We start from the raw sequence: 22,892 nt of genomic DNA, 5'->3' as shown, positions 1-22,892 counted from the left end.
AACAAAGAATAGAAAAGCACAGGATAAAAATGTGTCACTTCCTTGCAAACCTAATTCTATTACTCTGCTTTCTCACTGTTGTTTTGACCAACATGTTTATTATTTCATAGAAGAGGAGTACTTATAGTAAAAATCTGAAGGAAAATGACATTTTTTCATTGTTTTTGTAATTGAAGTTATTGTTTTGCTACAAACTTGCAGTCTTCCTTATTCTTATTTTTTGTCCTTGTGTGTTTACATCCCTCAGGTTTGGGGTGGAATAAATCATCAGGTGGAATAGCAGGTGAGGAGGAGAATATTGGCAGACAGATGATAATGCTGCTTAACTTTCTGCACAGGAGATGCTTTTCTGGGCAGCACATTGCCACCTACCAGCAGCTTGGCTGAGCAGCACATTCCCCTTTATGGCTGAAGCATTTCCAACTGCACTGAAATGCAACGGGAACGGTGGAAATAACATGCAACACTGCAAGCTGCACTTAACAAGTGCAGATGGAGATCTCCCTGGGCTCATGCAAAATAAGAAACTAAGGGCATGAGACTACCACATGAACTAGAGAAAGCCCAAATTTCAGCATCAACACTAAAAGGAAATTCAGTCTACCTTCATGGTGGTTTTGTAGCTTTACTTTTAACACCTTTCCATGCACAATCACTGAGTCCATTTGAGAGACCAGTAGCATTAGGGTTTTTAAGTAGTTGACCATGTTGCAAGGAGTAGTCTGATGCTTAGCAATTGTTTAGAAATTCAGACATAATTAGGCAGTTCCTCCAAATATACTGTTGTGCAGCAAATTGTTTAGGAGAATGCAGCTACAACAAAGAAGCTTCCAGAAAAATCTGAAAAATCTACCTGGCCATGTGATGAGAAATTCTAAACTGCGTGAGTCTTTAAAACGTGATCAACTTTTATTCCTTTCTTGCAGGGAAATAAGAAACTTTTTCAGTGTGCTCAGTGACCAAGGTGTATCTAGTTAAGCACATGGTTTCATAAATCCAAGCTCTTGAGGTGCTAGCTATTCTGAGAAAATAAGTCTTTGGAAATTTCTTTATGAAGTCTTCAATCTGAAAATATTTTATCTAAAAAATGCTACTTTTTAAAGTCTTCTGTGCATGAGCAGATTGACTATGAATCTCTTTTGTCACACCTGTAGAACTCTATTTACCATATATAAGCTAACAGTGACAAGCACTCCTTTGCTCTGCTCTGGGCTAAGAGCCAGCTGAAGTCAGCTGCAAGCAGCTGGCTTGGCTCCAGTGCACCTTACACTCTTTCCCACCATTGAATTATTACCAAATTCATCTTCTTAACAAGTCATCAATCCTTCATTCTTCTGCCCTGTGCTGCCCTGAGAAGCTGTCATCAGCCCAAGCTTTTCCTGTTGGTCTCTGCACATTCCCTAGTCTTTCCATTTTTTTTCCCAGCTGTGGATAACATATTGAAGAAGGATCCTGTAAACATCTGTGTCAGGTTTATCATTCATTTTAAATGAAGATACTGTTTTAGTATAATATCCAAGCTGGTAAACTCCTGACAGACTCTCTGAGATGCAGTTTCAGCACTAAAGCAAATAGGGAAACCAGAAGCTTCCTTATCAGTTGCATTCTATAACAAAGAGAGAGACGGGGAAAAAAAAAATGTTTTAACAGAGGGGAGCTTGCAGAATGACAGGCAAGTGGAAGAGAATCTACTAGGAAATGCTACTACAGGAGTGTCTAAAAATAAGTATTTCTATTTTAAGATTGAAAGAAAGCACAAAGTACTGCACGACTACGTCCTTTTGTGCAACAAACGTGCCAAAGATCTATTTTTTGATGTGTTTGTTTTTTAAAGCAATTATTTATACAAATAAGAAAAATTGAAATATTGAAGTGAAATCTGCAGCTTAGGGGTTGAACAAGAGCAATTCAGTCCCTTATCCATAAGGACTGATTCACTGTCCTGGAACCGCCTCAAAATCCCAGTACATCCTACGCCTTCTTCCTCTTAATCGAGTAGCAGCAATAGTTCAGACCCATGGGCCATCTAGGTCGCAGCCAGAGAGAGGGATATCCAGTGCTATCCAACAGTCATTTGCAATATTCCACAAAGGGCAGCCAGCCAACAGACAGTAGCCTGGATTTGGTCTGTAATTCACACTGATTAAGGGTACAACAATGATGACCTCTGTCTGATATCAACTACAGAACACTGACATCACTGTTCTATGCCTTAGCTTTCAGTTTGAGATGGCTAGACAATAGCTGTTGAGAAATACTATCAGCTAAGATAGTATATCTTAACATACAAAATAACTTTAACTAAGAAGCAGAAAGATTTCTTGGATTTTGGCAGTCCTGGCTACCAACTTGAAAGGAAATTGTAAATATAACAAACACTCAGGATAAGACCTGAGTTTCGTAAGAGGACTGTAGATTCCAGCCAGATATTTGATTGAAACAAGGAGCATCCTTCTATCACTAAGTTTCGTTAGCTAATAAATTTTCAAACTCCTATCGAGCTGATGAAAGTCACAAACAAAACACTGTTTTTGGTGGCCTTCCTTAAGCACAACGGCGGTTTCCCAGATAATATTCCTCACAGCCTCCTCATCGTCTAGCACTTATCTTCTGTTTGACTTTGACTATGCTATTATAATAAAATGCATTGCAGAGCACTTTACCATTAAGCTTTAAGTCTGTGAAGCATATTGCAATGATCTTTTTTGCTTGTGTTAAAGGACCATGCCAGATTTAAGAACATGACATCTCATGGCATACAACTTGTCATTTGGAACACAAATGCATGTTGCAGTATGTCTGGTCCAGAAGACAGAAGTTTCACATGGTGAAACTAGTAAATTAACCGATATTGCAAGATGACCTCAGATAGCTTCACTGCAAAACACTCCCTTTCAGTAGACTGATTTAAGTAGTCAGAAACAACTTTCAGAGAATGAACCACCAAAATAAATAAAAGCCTTTTGTGTCCCATATATCTTTAAAGAACCAAGAGCCATATCAAACAGGTTGCACATTTTTTATCTCAGGCGTTCCTTGGTAAAGAAAATATACCAAGTTTATATTATTTCCATAAAAGGTCAGCTTCAGTGAAATTTCATTTCTCCAAGGCTAAAGAAAAGAAAAAAAAAAAAAAAAAAAAAAAAACAAATAGAAAAAGAAAAATTAATCCAGGCAAAGTTTAGCTACAGTTGCATATTGTACACAAAAACTACTCTCCGCCTCCCACCCCTACATCCACCTTTTAAAAATCAGCTTGCCAGTTGCTATCTCCAACACATTCCTTGAGAGTTGAGGCATATCTTCTAATTTTTGCTATTTTCTGAAGCACCGGACACGTGCCATTTGCAAGCACCTTTTAAAATAGAGTTCTCCAAGGACAGCTTATACAGTATGCATCCAAAGTTTTAATAGAAGTAAAGGCAAAGACAGCTATTTGAGAACAAGATACGGGTATTGATCCATTAATAGAGTTTTAATCTTCACATAGATTATGATTAGACATTTTTCCTGTTTTAATAATATATTACATGAAGGATGGAATAAGATTATACTGAAAAAGTACATTTGCTTCCAATTTGATTAAACGTAGTCTGTCAAAAATACTTTATCTCCTCCAGTATTCTTCCCCTTAAATTTTTGTTTCTTTTGTTCTTAATAAGCACAAAGCCAAACGTTAGTGCCCTGAAATCCTTTAAGAAATGAAAATTCAATCCTCAGCACACATGCTTTTGTCACACGTTTCTGGTTTTATTTTATTACAAGCCACAGCACCAACACAAAGCTTGAGTACAAGCACAATATTTCATGACTGCTGCAAAGTAAGCAACAAAATATAAAAATCTGTTTAGTAAAAAACTCGAGCAGTGTCTGCCTAGCTATAGTGGTGCTTCAAATATCTTCGGATTAGTGCCAAAGTAGTGCAGTATATGATTTAACAAGCACTTCAAATGAAGTGTTTATTTCATTGGTTATTTTATTTCATACACCATTCCCCCTAGATCTGCTAAAACATTTGAGAAACAGTAAAATGTAGTGGCAGACACACTAAGCCATACAACAATCTACTGAGGACTTTCTCAGACAGAAAGCTACACAAGGAACAATAATGAATAGCAAAGAAAAAAAAAAAAAAAAAGAATATTGTAGTATGTTCAAGGAGCCAAGGATGTAGGCAGAAGAGGAGTGATCTTTTGGCATAAGGAATAAATTTAAGAAGCAACAGCTTTAGCTTTTAGATCCTGCCTCATCTGAACCAAGGCTTGTTGGACACTGTAGAAAAAATTGTTTTGATGTCCACAGGTTAGCAGTACTTTGCCTGAAGCCATCCAGGGGTGAAGCCTGATTTTTTCTTTGCTCAGGCTGCCAGCACATAAACCTGAACAGAAAAGGTGAGGGCCATCAAATTAGAGCAACAAATTTGCTGATTCCCAGAACACACAAGACAAAATACCAGGAATCTTCAGCAGAGATGTATCCCAAAGCAAAGAAGTGGGATATATTCCATATACTGTGGAAGTGCTTATTTCACCCTTTCTTTTTCCTCCAAACCTTGTAGACTTACACCACACATAAAATAAGAACAATGATGCCTCTCTAAGTATGGGAATGGGAAGAGGGAAGGCTGCTAGGCACAATGGTCAGGAATGTGATTCCAAAGCCAAACATAAACACCTATCAGTTTGTGACAGATCATCTAACCAGACTGCTTCTGAGGAGTGGAAATAATAGAGGCTATCTTATAGAGATGCTTTGTAGTATTGATGATTCTCCAGGCTCTTATTTTTTCTTCACAACAAACTGCATTTATTAATGCTTCTGCATTTGCTCTGTTCTAAATTCCCTAACTACTTGCATCTTTTCCTCATGTAGGGTTCATTTTGAGGGTTCACTTTCTTTCTTTCTTTCACATACACACATTTTTAAAAAAATGCAAACCACAATGAGCTGAATATTAGTTGGACTCTAACTACAACTCTACTAAGCTAGTAGAGTTTTCTGTGCCTACCAGCAATTGACATCCATGCCTTACTAGAAGTACATAATCTACAAATTTCATAGGCATGAGTAAGAAGATGTCAGCTGTCCAGTTGCCTGCCTGTATGAATAGCTCTTCCCCTTTGTATTCTTTTTCAGCAAGGTTTTTGACCCATTCTCATCAACTCTTTGTTGCCTTCAGGGGGCAGCGGCGACCTGGTTCAGGAACGGCACGGCGACCAACCCCAGGCCGCTCGGTCCATCGGCTCACAGACACCAATGTGGTGGATGGCAAATGGTGTTTATTGTCGAGTCACATGGGCTTATATACCCGAGGCCCATAGCGTCACTTCCGCTTGCTTACATCACAGGCCACACGCTACTGTCCATCAAGGGAGGGGCTCCACCTTTCCGTACAGCACGACATCTTCCGGCCGCCAGACCCTAACTACCCACATCTCCCCCCTCCCTATGCACAACCAAATTAGCTAAAATATAACCATCTTAAGATGTAGACATCATAACTTAACTGAAAAACATAAGGCACAATAACCAGGAGAAAACTAGGAGGTAACTGGTAACCCTGAGTAAATACACTCTTAAAGTAGTTGTTGGTGTTCTACCAACATAATATTAACTTTCTCTAACCAACTTTTAACAAACAACACAAGCATATTTAGTATACAAGGTCCAAAGATAAGATCACACAAACACATTGCAGCCCCCCACCCACGGAGGCTGCTTCGCTGGTGTCTGGATTCTGCCAGTGTGGAACTCTCAGGCTTAAACAGGACGCTTGCTGACTTATTGTCTTCTCATATCGCCGGGGTATACAGATTACAGGGGTGCCTGATGATCTGTTCCTGTGAACAGAAACTCAGTTTTCATTAGTTTTGTTCTGAAGTTGGGGCGTCGGCTGTTTGGAGCTTCTCTGGCCGCACGAGTTGCCATACCTTCGTGGGCCCTCAGGCCCTGGACTTGCGCCTGGGGGTGATCACTGTTGGGTCCGTACCCATTCGCCGCTGCAGGCTAGAGCCATACAGTGTGTGATCCGTCCCAGTTACTTGGGCCAGTTGTCTCTTACAGTTGTCCCCCCATTCTCGTTTAAAAATGATCATCCCACCCCCGTCAAAGATCAGTCTACAAGTTTGTTTTATATCAAACGGGAGCATGTCGTCTCCCCTGAAAACACCATCTATGAGGGTGGAGACCATTGCAGAATGAAGCCCTTTATCCACAATGGCTTTAACTATCGCTTGCACATCTTTAGGGTTTGTTGGTGAGTGAACCCTCTGCCCCCTGTCTGTCACCCAGACCGGGAACGCTAGCATGGCCGATAAAGCCCAGACAGCGCACGCAATCTTAATTTTCCTCCAATCCATCAGAGGAATTTCTCTGCCTCGCGGTGCAGCTTTATTTCGGATGGGGATATTTTTGCTATCTGTCCCCATTTCCTCCTCCGAATTTGAATCGGTATGTGATCCGGAGTCGGAGCTTGACTGACTGCTCACCTCCACGTTCCGGTACCCTCCCATCGAGTTCCGGCCCCGCCCCCCACCCCTGCGGGCGGGCCGCTCTCTGCCTCGTGGCTCGCCCCGCCGCCTGCTCAGCGAGGCGTTTGCGCCATAGGAGCGTGTTTTCAGATGGCCGCTCCGATCGGCTCTCTGCCCCTCTCTCACGCTTCTACCTCCTCCCCGGTCGTCCCCGCAACCGTTCTCTTTTTCGCATTTCCACGTGTTAGTAAAACCTAACGCTTCATCCCCGTTCCCGCCGGAGGCTTCTTCACCCGATTCTTCGTCTTCTAGTTCAGCACCGTACTGGGGCGCACATGGCCGTGGTCTCTCCCAGATTTCCCCAGGCTCTGGTTCCCCACCGGCACCCCTGGCTTCCTCAGCCGAGCCACCCCACAGCTTCCACAACTTTGATACGACCTTCACAAGGGTTTCCATCTTCCTTGTTGGTCCGGGAGCTTCCTCCCCGCCGGGCTGGTCCCGCTGCTCCGGCCGCCGTTCACCCGAATCCAGGAGTTTTCCCGGGTTTCGGCACCACTTGTTGCCTTCAGGGGGCAGTGGCGACCTGGTTCAGGAACGGCACGGCGGCCAACCCCAGGCCGCTCGGTCCATCGGCTCACAGACACCAATGTGGTGGATGGCAAATGGCGTTTATTGTCGAGTCACATGGGCTTATATACCCGAGGCCCATAGCGTCACTTCCGCTTGCTTACATCACAGGCCACACGCTACTGTCCATCAAGGGAGGGGCTCCACCTTTCCGTACAGCACGACATCTTCCGGCCGCCAGACCCTAACTACCCACAACTCTTCCTATTAAAAATGATATAGAGGAAATTTGTTTATTCATTTCTGACATTTGTGGGAGTCTTGTTCATTCGTTACTAACAAAATAGAGCATGATTAGTCATTAGCATGTTGCCTAGCAATGGCAACAAAGAAAAAAAAAGAACCTCCAGTGCTCTGCAGCAGGCACAGTCCTTTGAAGTGTTAATATTAAAATTTCTGAGAATGCAACAGAGTTCCTGTGCCAGACAAACAAACAAACAAACAAAAAAGTGAGGAAGAGGCCTGCAAAAATGGAAACAGAAAGAGGGAAGGGAGACATTTCCTCAGTTTTCCTGAAATTTTTAATTGGTATTACTCAATCAGTTGTTAGCATCATTATTTTTAATTGCTATTACTAACTTTACAAATTAAATACATTATTTTGTAAACACACTAGTCCTTCTCTGAGAATGTGTTGGGAACAGCCCTGAGCAGGAAGCACCTCTCCTATGAAGACAGGCTGAGGGAGTTGGGGTTGTTGAGCCTAAAGAAGAGAAGGGTCTGGGGGGACCTTACAGTGGCCTTCCATTACCTAAATGGGGCCTACAGTAAAGCTGGGAAGAGACTCTTTATCAGGCAGTACAGTGAAGGGGACACGGGGTAATGGTTTCAAATTTTAAAAAAAGGTACATTTAGATGAGGTACTAGGAAGAAATTATTTATTCTAATGGTGGTGAGGCACTGGAACAGGTTGCTCTAAGAAGCTGTGGATGGGATGCCCCTGGAAGTGCCCAAGACCAGGTTGGATGGGGCTTTGAGCAACCTAGTCCAGCAGAGGGTATCCCAGCCCATGGTAGGGGATCAACCATGATGATCTTTAAGGTCCCTTCCAATACAAACCATTCTATGTTGATAAGACAGGTGGAAAATTTAACCCCTTAACTAATACTCTTAAGCGTTGAGTTTGGCTCCTAAATTCACTAGGAGAATATGGGAACAAACAAACAAACAGACAGAGAGACAAACAAACAAAAAAACCAAAACCAAACAAACAAAAAAACCCTTTGAACAGTCTTTCTTGCCATTTCACTTTAGCTGCAGTGACTCTGAATCTAAGCATAGTCCTGTAAGAGTTAGGAGGAGGTGGGAAGGAATAAATAAAGGAGCAATAAACAAGATAGCACTTTACCCTGAAATTAATTCAGATCCTATGAAAGAACAACCTTCACGTGACAGACTTCTGGGTGCCATAAAAAGGTGGTTGTTAGAATATTACAACAAATTTCCATAAGACTAGAAGCTTTGTGCTATCTCATTAACATGGCTAAAAAAGTAAATATCACTCCTGCAGAGGTTTTAAAAAATATTAAACAACAATAACAACGAAGCTATGTTTCAAAAGAAAAAGCCAACCTTTTTTTTTTTTTTTCTGTGAAACAGATGCTAAGCTTTCCAACAAAATTTACTCAAAGAAAACAACCTTTTTGTTTTGAAAATTAATTTATTAAATGCTCTTTTAAGGTTTTAGAAAATAAATACTGAGTGATCAACAACATATTTCCAACATATGGCTTAATTAAATCAAATTGATTTGTAATCTTACAAAGATACTAAGGAATAAAACTAGCTCCTTAGCATTTAGAAAGGTCGTTCTTTTTTCCCCTGATTAAAACTCATAATTAAATTACAGCAGCTATGTTTTTCATCAAGGAAGTAGTTAAATTACTAATTTTATATAAATACATTACATGCTAGCTCAATAAATTAGAAAGAACAAGGATAATCTGGTTAGAATCCAATTCAGAGGAAACTGTGGGTGGATGGCCATTTACATGAGAAAGCACAGGATAAATAAGGTTCATAAATTATTCACAGCTCACCAACAAAATTTAGGGCATCAAATCTTTTTAGAAATTAAATGAGAACTGCTGGCAGAGTGATTCAATTTATTCCCCCTGAAGGGAGAGAAAAAATAATTTCCAATCTTCTAATAATTCTGATTTCTTTATTTTGTCAAAATTACCCTAAAAAGGAACCAGTGACACATCACACTGTCACCAGTACTGGTATTAACCGTCTTGCTACAGTTCCGATGTTTCAAGGCAGATAACGTAAGATTTTTTTGATTAAGTCTTTCATTTAATTAATGAATAAAAATGGCTGGTATTCCATTTTCTGTGTGAGTTACTCACATTAAATGGAATTTGGCCAATTCAAAAGCCAAATTTTTTTTGCAGCTTTAGAAAACTGCTGGTAGTGAAGTAACAGTCTGCAACCCTGTCAGAAAAGCAGTCTGTGGTGTGTATCAGAACATTCTAACAAGCTGGTTTTTAAGCTGTTCCTAAATCTTCCTCTGTTCAGGATCTGAATCTACCACTATTATACTATGTGAAAAGTTCCAAATTTAGGTGTTATCTTAAAACAGAGTAGGGCTTTTCACCTCCAGAATATTTTTTTTTTCTTCTTTCAAAAGAAGAAGAGCAAGACTTTGCTCTCCCTCCTTCCAGCTAAGCTAAGGTTCTTGCTTCTTGTGCCGCAATAAAAGTTCTGATGTAATCCTTATTTTTCCACATATACTATCAAGGCTTTATTAAATTAAATCTTATGATTAATATGGCAGTTACAGAAAGGAAGCTGCTGTCATCATACAAGGAAGCATTTCCAGAACCATTACTCTCTTCCTCCCTGCCCTGCCTTCTTTAAGCCCTTTCCTTCTTCATGCCCACACTGTTTACAGAATCTGTCTTCAATAGCTAGTTAAAGCCAAGAAATATCTAAAAGGGAACGAATTGTACCTGCTTCTTCAATGCCTGAAGAAGGTGCAAAGTTCTGCAAAATCTGTGAAGTGTGAAGTATAGGAAGGTATTTGAAGCACAAAATCTGTCATGAAAATGAAACAGGCTGAAAAAGCTTTGCTATTTTGAGGCACCTCACAGGACTAGTCAGATTAGTGAGTTAGTTCTGCACAGAAGCCGTTTGATTTGTTTAGAATGTAGTAATTTCTTACCGTATTTACAGTACCCCCAAACCATGTATCTCTTCTCTTTCTTTTAGGAGGTAAATAATGGACAGAGAAAAATGGCTTCTCCTTTCCCGTACAAACTAAGCCTGGGCCATAAAAACAAAAACAACCACAGATTTTACAAGTTTCTGAAGTTGTGTATTTTTTGAAGTTGTGTATTTTTTAATTGTTGTATCTGCACATACGGATTCAGTATTTATGTACTTGCAGACTGTTATGGTTTAATTTGACACTTCTCATCTTTCAAGTGGAAAATTTTTAATGATGTGTAAAAGTCAAACATAAAATTGTGAACAGGATGGGTTTTTTGTTGTTTGCTTTTTTGTTGTTGTTTGTTTGTTTTTGCAATCATTTTTAAGCATGTTTCTTGAAAGAATCTTCCCTTAGTCCTACCCATACTTAAAAAGGTTTTTCTATTTGTCAGTGTTTGCTTCATTTAAACAAGCTGGTACCTCGATTTTCTAGTGCACTTCAGCACACTGAAGTCATTCTGACTTCAAAAATTAATCTACCTGCCTGTCTATTTCATGAGTAATTAGTTACCAACTACTTTTATTAAGAAGCAAAACGAAACAAAACAAAATGTAATGTGTGCAATGAAGTGACCTGGATTGTTTTCTGATAGATAATCTATGCAAGTAGATTGAGGACAGTATCTACCCTAGACCTCCACTGTAGAAGAGCAAACTTGGCTAAGATACAGGCCTATGGCACCAGGTTTCATATTGGTCTATGCAGATTATGAGGTATTTTATCCTACAGAAATAAATTACTGTTCTAAATCTTCAGAGTACAGAAGAACAGATTGGAGTGCAGTTTTGTTACATTCAACAATAAGCAGCCCCATATCATTTTAGAGCATCTAACAAGTTTTTCCACCCTCAGCCTTTGACAAAGATTTCATTTTACAGACTTTTTACTTGTTGAATTCTTTTGGATACAGAACCAATGACTTGATTGATTCTTCTACTGATTTCTTGTGTAAGTTCATCCTTTGTATAACAGGAATAAAAAAAGATGAAGCACATAAGAATTCAGCCTCACCTTCACAACCAAAGTAGATTGTTTGCTGACTCTCAATGTCCAATATGGACTGTGTGGATATTTGCCAGGCTAGACTTAAACAGCAGAATATGAAACGTCATAAACTCATATTCTGTTTCAATTTTTCCTCTTCTCAAAAGTCTGACAGCAGAAGGTGGTCAAAATAATGGTATTTAACATGATCAAATGATTGCATCTGAACTTCCCAGCTAACCTTCTAAAGGGGCTAGTGCAATCTTTGGTTTGGGGCAGAATACAGAAAAAATAAATAAATTTTATTGAAAATTATCAGTGCACTTATGCTGCAGTCACTAACCTTTCAGATAACTGAAAACCCTTTCCAAATTGTGGAAACTACGTTAAAATACTTGAAGTCTTCACGGATTCTTGCCTGCTAGCTGTCTTAATCTCTGCTAATACAACTGTATACTTCTATACTACTAGCCCTGCTATGGAATGTGACAAATTAGTATTTTAATTTGGGACAGTCACAATAGCAGCTTCCACTAGCTATATGTATATTTGGTAATCATCATTTTCAACTCAGATAACAAGAACTGGAAAAAGAGTCAACCGCTCTGAGGAAACATATATTCATGATATGTCCATCCCTGGAGATATTAAAACTTGACTGGACAATTCACTTAACAAGCCAATCTAAACTGATCTGGCTTTGAATATGACAGTTAACAAGATGTCTTTCAGAGACCAAATTATATAATTCTGATTTCTGTTTTGTACAAGTCCAAGCAAACATTCCCAGCAAAGACATAATTTTTTCCACTTACAGGTTTGGTACTATAGAAATGGACTGTAGGAGCACACATATTGATGTGATGGAAATATAGAAGTTCCTGTATTGTGCCTTGAATTGGTGTTACAGCAAGACCACAGGGACAGACTCTGAAGAGTTGAAGACTTCTAACAGTATATAAAGGCAGTTCTCAGTGCTTTTGTATTCTAACATATGATGTTTGGATAGATATTATTTCCTCTCTTCATTTTCAAAATGCATCATTTTTCTCTACTCCTGCACAGAATTTGATACAACATGGATTTTAAGATATTTTATCTGCTGTATCCCAAACAAAAATTAATTTATTCTTTTCCATGGGTAGAGAAGGAAGGAGATGACACTGGCCTAAAGCACTTGACTTTGCCCTGCATCATGTAATATTTCAAAATGATGCAATAGGAATTTTCTTCAGATGGAATCATTCTGTCATCAATGGTCTTAGCCTCAGATGTATCATAGCATCTATCTTCAGTTCTCAAAAATGTCCATGTAATCTCAATGGAACAATGATCCTTGAATCACAGAATAGCAGGTGAGACTGGATACAAAAGAGTCTTTCAGCTTGTGCTCACCAAAAATGTTATGACTATATTTCACAAAGCCATCTTCATCACTTCTTTCCTATTATGTCCATCTCTAGCCTCTACCACGCCCACAACTCTTCCTCTTACTACCACAAACTCCGTTTTGAAGCCAGTCTATTCTATCTGATCACAACTGATAAGCACTGGCTGTTGATACTTGTCTCAGCTCAGCACAATGAGAAGCCAATGACAAGATAAAAACAGATCTGTTCGAGAAGCAACTCAGATGATCTTCCAGTGGTACAAACTACAACTAAATATACACTCTTCCTTCAGCTGGAAAGACAAAATATATGAGCCAACCCTTGACAATCATAAACACGAGCTTTGAACTCGGCAACCAACACTACCCTATTAGCTTGCATATCAAACACATTTCCAGGGGTTCATAGACAGAGATCAGAAAGCCAGTCTAATAAATATAGTTCTTGCCTTTGAAGTTGGAAGTGTTGAGGCCTACTTTGATTTATTTTTGCTAACAGAAACTGCACACGTAGTTGAAAGGAAATAGTTAAAAAAAAAAATAAATCAAAACAACAACAACAACAAAAACCTGCTGAACTGCTGCTGGAAAGAAAACAGAAGATTACATGTATATGATTGATTACTAGCCAGCTACAGTACATTGCAGAGCAGCCATAACAATTGTAAAACAAAATAAAATCAAGTGCTACACATGCATAAAAAAAAAAAAAAGAACAGACACTGTCAGAAAATAGAAGTGATGGGCATCAAGGGTTCATTTATTCCTTGATGTTACAAGTGATACTGATGCACAGCATCTGGAGCATGTGCTGCCAAGTTCCTGCTATAGTTTGAGTAGAGAAGATGAAGGTTCCCCTCAGCTGCATTCACTTCCAAAAATGTATTTATATATCTCTCAAAACACTACGGAAAAATAGAGCCAATTATTCTGAAACAGAAAGGCCATGTCCTGGCTCAGTACCCATACAAACATAATGGATTATCCAGTTGATTTTAAAAGGGCTTTAAAATTTATGCTGCTGTTCTCCCTCTATTTTCTACAAAATTTTCTCTGCAAAGGTTTGCACTCAGCTTCAGGGTGGATATAAAATTCACACCACCTTATCTCCTTCCCTCAGCTACATCTGAAGCTGTGCTTAAAACCATAAATAACCCCATCAAGATGGCTATTTTACTGCAAGCTTTCAAACCTTCATACACATTTTAGAAAACATGAACAACCTGTGTATTGATTACTGTTTTGAGGTTCCATTTTGCATGGACCTAGCCAATTTTCTGGAAGGGTCCTCAAACCAGCTGCCCAGGTATACAGAAAAAAATCTGCATGGAAAATTCTTTGTACACTGTCCTCCCAGTTTCCTGCATTATCTGCTCCCTTGTGACACTGACATAACACCTACATGCTGTTGCTTCTTTACTTTCTGTTCAGCATCACGTGTTCTCTATCTACTGACTGTCACTGTAAATGAAGCAAGTTATATATTTTTGAATGACACACTAATTTTCAGAGCAAAACAGTCAAACTTAGGGACAAGGCTGGTGCAGGCCAAAAGTAATATTCCCCCTCTGCTGTACAGGTGACAGAGCACTGGCACAGGTTGTCCTGAGAGGTTGTGGGGTCTCCTTCCTTGGAGATCTTCAAAAGCTGACTGGGCATGGTCCTGGGCAGCCTGCTGTGGCCAGCACTGCTTGAACAGCAGGTTGGGCAAGATGACTGCTAGAGGTCACTTCCAAACTAAAATAGTCTGCAACTCTATGAGATGTGAGATAAAGTAGAGAAGAAAAAAATAAGTCCAATTTGGCAGGAATTTTGGATAATCTTCTATTTGTCAGAGAGATCAAAGTAACTGTTTACTATAAGTGATCAACTGTGCACTAAGGCAACAGACAATAGCTTGTAGGTGTTGGCTTTGTAGATGTTTTTGTGGCTTTCTCCTATCACTGTCTATGACCAGAATAAGCATTTGCATGACTATATGAAAGAGGATTTTTTTGGTTTTCATCTTCATCATTAAGAAAGAAACCACTAACAATTTACAGAGATCACAGACAAAGGAACTAAATGACAGATGGTTCTGATTTTTAAGCGGCACAAAGTACCCCAAAACATTGGAAAGTAGAATTTACAAAAGGCCTGGCTGCTCAAACTAATGCTGAAATTGATAAATTTCAGTCCCACAACTGATCATTCACCTGTGATACTACACATAGCTTTACAAGCAGCACCTGCTTCAGGTACAGTTTCAAAGAAGCACATTTCAAAAGTTTAATATCCTTTACTCAGGATTCATTTTGCACTGTTATAATTAATTGTGTGTGACCTGTACATAAGCTTAAAAGGTTCTAAGACATATTATCGACAGCTATGGCAGGCACAGAAGATTTTGAATATTGCACATTAGAAACTATTTTCTCCTTACATTTACACCTAAATTTAGCAGATTTGTTTTAAAGAAAAAGTTTAAGTACATGCCTATTTGTTGAGAAGCCTAGATTACAATTTTTTTCTTTTCCAATCTTCTGTTGCAGAGGTGGAACTAAGCGGTTGGTTGCTTCCAACCTTACTGAACTGATTCCATCTGTTTACAAAGAAAACAGCTTGACTTTTTTCCTCCTGGATGAAAAACAAGATTTTGTTTATAGCAGGATGGCATAAACCATCTGCAAGGCTCCTTCAGATCAGTGAGAGTGATTTAACTTCCGTTCAGTACAGCTGTAGATCTTGTACAAACTTAAAGCTGCTTTCATTTATAATTCATAAAGGATTGACCCCAGTTTTCCAGATGGATGTATATGCTGAAAAAATGTGTCACAGTCTTCAAAGGCTGTGATTTTGCCATAGCACACACTCGTTCAAGTTATGGCCTATTTTATGCTACTACCAGTTCAAAATAATTTAAATAGCTCTGACTAATTTAAACAAAGCAACAATAACATAGGCAAAAAAAAAAAGCCCTCTCAGATGCCATTAGTATTTATGTAAGGTATCCTTCAGCTAGTGTATGTATTTTGATAAATAGATTCTTCATTTAGTTAAAAGAAATATTAGGGTACCCCAGTAAAACAAACCAAAAGTGAAACCATGAATTTGCAAAGTTGCTTTAGAATTTGACATTTCTACTATTGGATTTCAAAACATATGTGGTATTTGACAACAATAAAACAAAATTAAAAGACTTTATAGTATACTGGGAATTACGCACTTATGATTGTATATATTCTAGAAAACAGCTTTATTTGTTGTTTTCATAACTACATACATTTATAAAACAACAGCAGAGAATCAGGAGGTAAGTACTGATATAAATATTTAGGTGTATCTCTTTAAATAAAAAGCAATTAGCCTTGATAATAATTTTGTTCTTCTGTCATATATGAAATGTTGACTAAGATAATGGATGTCATTCCCATATGAATCATTATACTTACATATTTACAGAGGAGAAAGTTTCTTTGTTTTAGAGATAAAAACACTAAATTGTGATCCTACTTGCTTAGTCTTTGCATTGAATTTAATCGGAAAATTTTGTCTGACAATTCCAGATATTTAATACACATACAGCTGAGGAGCAAAAAAGTAAATAAACAAACAAACAAAAATCTGTAAGATCACTAGAACTACTAGTATAATACACAAAACAAAAAGTTTAAATATAGTTTTAGGATGAACAAGTAGATGTTTTAAATGAGTACATTTGGATGTCGGCATTCACACTGATCAGTTTAAAATGGCTTCTGTCAGAGAGGTAGAGATAATTGAGCTTTCTTTAGCTGGCAATCTTGAATCTGAGTATTAGTCACTTTTTCATTTCCAAAGTCATTCTTAGGGAGAAAAAAAAAATGTTTTTTTTTATTTATATATTCAGCTGTTCGAGACATTTATGCATTAATATAGAAATTAATGCATTAATATGGAAAAAGCATTATGTTTCAGACTGAATATGTGTATGGAGAAAAAGCAATAGGAAGTTTTTATGATTAGAATAATCAGCTACAATGAAAATAAAATCTGTAACTAAAAGAAACCAGCAGAAATCTTTGAAAATTGCTACGTAAACTGGTCTGGATGGATAAGTCTGTATGCACAATTAGCAAGAGGGCAAAGTTCTGATCTGGACATTTACTGACTTGCTTCATGGAAACGCTTCTTCTTCTGAAGAAGCCAGCATACTCTCTTGTGTTAGAAAGGGCCAACTGCAGTGTGCTGTTTGACACCTATAGCAGTAACACTTTGGTATAAACATAAGCCATCAAGCCAATAGCAACAAAAAAAGTTAAATAAAAATTCACAGGAGATAGTATATGCAACCAGTGCTTTGATGTGAATTTTTAGTTTTAAGGCCACAGTAGCTGATAAAATGTTAACAACAGAGCTATATGATACAGCTTGTAGAGTAACCTGGATAGGAATAATCATATTTTATGACACCTCTCCATCCCCACTACCTCTGGAATATTGGGTAATCCAGAAAGTATTAAGAGACCCATTTGAATTTCCTCTCTGTCACAGTGAAAATCACAAGGTACTAATAAATATTATATCACAGCCACCCGCTATAAGTGTTACTATAACCCAAGGCACTGTATGTCCTTCTCTACTAGCACCATAAATAACTGATTATGACACTCTAGGGAAGGTGGGTGGTTATTTTCAGTTATAAGCAGGATCCATGTTCAAAGAACAGATTACAGATAATTATGTGTGCATTTATCTCTATTAATTATTCATTAATAATTATGCATGTTTATGTCTCCTGTCAGCTCAGCCAGCAAATCACTGTTTTGAAGACAGTCTCATCATAAGACAGCTGGAAGCAAAATGAAGGCTTACACTCCATCTTTCAATAAACAGACACTATGCATTTTGTAGAACCTAGATATCTTCTAAATCAAAGTGTGTTCTACCTTACTAAAGTTTCACCTTCACCTTGTAAAATGCAAAAAGCTGAAACAGGAATACGACCAAAAACTTATATGCTTTCCTGATATTTAAAAAATAAAACATCAACATACATGTATATGCAAAATAATAACTACCAAACAAACAAACAAAAACACTTATTATGAATATTTGAAAGGGTCAAGCCAAAGAATTACTAGAACTTGACAAAACAGTAACAGTCCACAGTCACTTTACTGCAGAGTACTGAATTTCTTTTTAGATATCACTGAAAAGGAATGAAAAGGAATGAAGGGTACATCTGTCTTTTTTCCTGTTGGAAAGAACAGAATTTTTTTTGAGCCATAATTACTAGAAATGAGCAACAAAAAGGGAACAGGTCCTTCATATCACTCCCGCAGTCATCTATGCCACAGAACCACAAGTTCCAAGTCTGTGCTTACCAGCAGTAGCTGTAATGATAATCAGCCTCAGAATATTGCTGTGTCAGGACAGAACTGAAAATACGATGATTCAGCAAATCATGAAAAAGTTCACTGCTCTGTCAAGAGAATGTCACAAGATTTCACTGTTACATACTTTCCCATCTACTTCAATTATAATGTACATTTTAAAAATAATCTAGTTTATATTAATTAATACTAATTAAATATAAACACTTTACCAAATCAGAGCTATTGCTAGATAAATTTATTACATAAAATAAAGTGTAGGCACTTTGTAGGTACTGAAATCTCTAAATCTTGTTAACAGTATGCACTGAGCATGTATGGTGAATGTGTAACAGGAAACTCTGTACCACAGCATGCCAGAAGATGAAGCATCTTATCTGCACAGTCCCTTCTCAGGACACTTCCCCAGCTGGCTCCAAAGGCAGAGTTGCTCATGGAACTGCCACCTAGGCTGGCCATGACAAGGTGCATGTGGAAAGATAATTGGGAAGTCCCAACATGCTAGTCTTGTGATTTCACCACTGAATTAGACAGTGAGAATCTGCTCTACAATTGTGCACTTCAAGCTTTATCTTTTAAAACTAATCTGAATGAGGTAGGCTTTTGTTTTTATATTACCCCATCAGCTGAAAAGAGTTTGATTCTATCATGCTGTCCTAACTTGGAAAACCTTACCTCTGCAGTCATTTACACAGAATAAGCAGATTCACTCTGCACAGACATCAACTGACATGATAGTTCAATCTCATTTCTCAACTTTTTTTGCTGGAAACAGTCTCTTTGTACTGTTGAAGAAAATTCCCCTGGAATATACTACTCAATTTTATTCAAAGGTACTGTTACTTTTCAAGCATTTCCAGATAAACATACCTTCATTTTAAAAACAGCAACATAGTAACACAGAACACACAAAAGAGGAAGCCGGTGTGTAAAGGACATATGCCTTCAGTTATAAACCGAAATGATAAAGTTATGGGAAAAAAAAATCCAACTTGCAATGCTCTCTTCTTTACTCCACACCAATACATGTATAACTAATTAAAAGGGAAATTTATTATTTCTGTAGCTTCATTTCTTCTACTCTGTTACCACAGAATTTTGTTTTACTTCTGTTATTAACAAAAATGCTTAAGAATAGCAGTATTTATTATACAAATACTGTTGCTTAGTGCGTTTTCTAATACATTTACATTAATTAGGAGGAATTTATGCTTGCACAGAAAATTCAATATATCTTTCCCTGTTGCATTTTGTGTCTCTTAATATCTCTTAGTTTTCCTCCTCCTTTTTCTTCATTTCCAGGAAGTTTCTTGATCTTTGATTTAAAGTCAAAATCTTAAAAGTTTTGGCTCTCCTCATCAAATCATCATCATCATCTAGAAGAAACTGAGAACCATAGCTTGCTTTAGTTTTTTGAAAACATTTTGGGGAAGGAATGGAATAACAATCATTAAATATTTGTAGTCATCAATATAAAAATAAGCTTTGTTTCTGCTTCATTTCTCTCAGTCATTCTTCACGAATCTTCACCCATCACCACCACAACTAATACTTCATACTAACAGCATCTGCTTAGCATATTCTTTTCTATAAACTTCTTGTGGAAAGCTTTACCTGAACCTTGTTATGTAACTTAACATCAACTTTTCCTCACAAGTCCATTTAATGACATTATTACTTGCAGTCTTGGAAGCAGAAGGCAATCTAATCCTTGTCTTTCGGTTCTACTCAGTATTTTCCCCAGTGAACAACTAGTCTGAGTACAACGATTTACAAATACTGAGCTAGTGTCTTCCTACACCTCCCAGTTTGTCTCAGAAACTGTCCTTTCTGAAGGTCTTATTGCCTGGCATAGGACGCTGGTGCAATTGCTAGGCCATCCCTTGTGAAAGCAGTAACTAATGCTCTTCTTTTAAGAAACGCAGCATTCCTCTGAGTTAATAAATACAACTTACCTTGCCTGAAATTCCCTTCTTTTAACTATTCTTGCCATCTTCTCCCAAGTCTGTAAAGCAACAGAGGCCATAAGTGAAGGAAGAAGAGGATAAAACATGGATGGAAACACAAATGGCAGTCACACACTGTGCAAGCAGAGATGCACTTTTCACACTGTGGGAGGCCTCAGTAGCTGTTCAAACAGCAGGGTCTGAGTAAATCTCAGCTAGTCTGCCATGAAGAGAGTTATTACTCCCATTTCCAGGGAATTATAGGCTACCTGGTATAAGAGACTAAGAAGCAAAAGAGGATGATGTCTCGAACTCTCAGCAGAAAAGGTTGTAGCCACATTTTAAATTGGCTAAGAAAAGAGCATCCTGCAAAAGCAGGAGAGCACTGTTCCAGGGCCAGCCTCCTGGAAACCATCTGAGACATCTCTGCAGCTGTGGTCCTGGCAGTGGGCAGAAGGGAAGGCCTTAGCAACACCTTTCTCCAAAGACCTTTCTAAAAGGTTCTGCACATGCAAAGTAATGGCTACTGGCTTATTAATGTGGTTATAGCTTGTTTTGTGATTACCTGAAATACATGAATACGGATATGCATGAGATTTTATGCCAGACCTCCACAAATCCACAAATGAGTTCACTGTGAACTTCTACAGAAGAATTTTTTTTCTTCTAATAGAGAAAATAGTTTACTAAAAATAAATTTAACTGGAAAATACATTACACTTCTGAAGATCTAGCATGTTGGAACTTTGGATTTCCTGTCAAATGTCATTGAAGCATGAAACAGTAAGATTTGAATCCTGTTTTAATTGAAAATATTGCTACAATTTCAACCAGGAAGCTGCTAACAAAGCTTTCATAATAAAGATTTTAAAACAAAATTGTTTGTTTCTAAACTCTACACATGCACTCAGTTTTATTTTGACTGAAAATGTAATTATATTCTTAAAGGCAAGAATTATATTCTCTTAAAACTGAGACTACTGCTGAATTATGCCAGTTATACAGCCATTTCAAATTCATATTGAGCTTTTTTTTTAAGAGAAAATAAATACTTCCAAACAATCCTTTGCTTCAGAAAATATAAGCATCCTTTCATGATAAATTTGTGTGTGTGTGCATGTACAAACACGTATATGCATGAAAAAATAATACTTCCCACAGTACTTGTCTTCAAGAATCTCACTGATCAATCCCTTATTCTATCATCCCTTATTCTATCATGGCAGCAACTAGGAATTAGTTTTATGCCTTGCAGTAGATGGCACCTTTTGTGTTAATCATGCTACAAAGCTTAAATTTTATAGCTAATAACTAAAATTCAACAATGTGAGGGATATGCTAAAGGCCACTTCAAACTTCAGAATAGCAAATCTATTTTCTGCTCATGGTTAAGTGTATTTACATTTCTGGAGGCCTGAATAAAGAGGTCCTATTTACACAAAGGGTCAGCCATTCTTGAATTCTGCATATTGAATGGCATATTTTCTTTTGTCACTCATGGTATGGGTACAGGACAAACAACTCAAGTTCAGGATTTCTACAGATATTCTTTACTTTTTGCAATGTGGACGTGTGTCATTTCTCTGTTGTTAATGTTTTTAATTCAACAACCTTCTTAGCAAAGAGGGAGTTGTTACATAAAATACAAGGACAGCAGTAACATGAAACTACTTAAATTTACAACTGAATTATGTTGTGATATTATTGCACACAGACATGAATTCAAGCAAGAAAATGAAACATTTAATAAAGCAAGATGAATAAAAAAAATAAAAATAAAAATAAAAATAAAAATAAAAATAAAAATAAAAATAAAAATAAAAATAAAAATAAAAATAAAATTTGCAACTTGTCATGACCACACTTGCACTTCCTCTCAAATCACTTTTGAAACCTGTTTTCATAACTTAACCAAGACTCTAATCTTGACTTCCAAAGCTTGAAGTCATTTTAAAAAATAACCAACAAATCAAACAATGAACAAACAATTCACAAGAATCAACTCACTTAGTTTGCTACACTGTCCTGGGTTCAAATGATATGACTGAGTTTGGGGAATTACACATCCAATATTGGTATACTACAATTTGAACTTTTGAATTTTTTGAATTTTTGATTTTTTTTCGTTTATTATTATTATTATTCCTATGGCTTCACAAAGATGGAAACAATTTTGTTTCAAGGGAAAAAAAAAAGTTTTTCTAGTTAGAAAACATTCTGGTTTAGGCCACTTACTTATTCACATTACACTAAAAGGGACCTCAGCATTTCACATGCTTCATTTCTCAGCACTATGACAGGAAAAGCTGTATCTCTAGATAGTCCTGACAATGATATTTCTAGAATTCTGGTAGGAAAAACTCTAAAAACTCATGGACACATGTAGCCCATTCCTGTCTGATTCCATTATTTTTATATATATATTTTTTTTCTCCTGAAGTGTTGTCTGAAGTTCTTTCTTTCAGTTTATATCTGTTACATATCTTAAAATACATTGCCCAAATCTGAAATGGACACCTTTCTCTGTGTAGCAGACTTTTTTATGGTCAAATATCTATGTTTCTAAATATTCAGAGTTTTTCTAAACTTCTTGGACTAAGCAGCTGCAATTCATTCACTTGTACCTAGCAGATAAAGATTTCTAGATCTCTGATCATGTTCATTTGTAGCTTTTGAGACACTGGGGATCAACTATCTGGGGGCTTGGCCAGAGTAATTCAGTTAAAATTCAAAGCTGAACTTTGAAAAAAAGCAATGCTGAGCACTTCCATTACCAGGGCTATAGCCCTGTTCATTCATCAGAGAAACAAATTTGCTAAACATTCCTTCTCTCAGTTAGTTTTTTTCTCTAGTTAGTTTGTTATTAAGCAGATAAATAAACAAATCTAATTCTTGTATATTATTCTA

At 37.5% G+C, this 22,892-nt stretch overlaps 1 long non-coding RNA gene across 3 annotated transcripts in view; it reads right to left on the bottom strand.

The window, feature by feature from the left end:
* LOC140003161 (uncharacterized) overlaps positions 1-22,892 on the bottom strand; it is a 72,050-nt gene that overhangs the window by 5,282 nt on the left and 43,876 nt on the right. The window contains exons 5-7 of one of the 3 annotated variants that reach the window (XR_011811255.1): positions 19,995-20,044; positions 18,031-18,128; positions 15,902-16,509 (exon numbers count right to left, since the gene is read on the bottom strand). This is a non-coding gene — a long non-coding RNA (uncharacterized lncRNA). Of the gene's footprint in view, positions 1-15,901; positions 16,510-18,030; positions 18,129-19,074; positions 19,426-19,994; positions 20,045-22,892 lie in introns of those variants that run through there. The other 2 variants (XR_011811256.1, XR_011811254.1) reach the window with 2 other exon arrangements.

Source organism: Anas platyrhynchos, chromosome 9 (assembly GCF_047663525.1).
Source record: "Anas platyrhynchos isolate ZD024472 breed Pekin duck chromosome 9, IASCAAS_PekinDuck_T2T, whole genome shotgun sequence".
NCBI lineage: Eukaryota > Metazoa > Chordata > Aves > Anseriformes > Anatidae > Anas > Anas platyrhynchos.
Note: the sequence above shows the minus strand (reverse complement) of the source record. Positions and strands in the feature narration are given on the sequence as shown.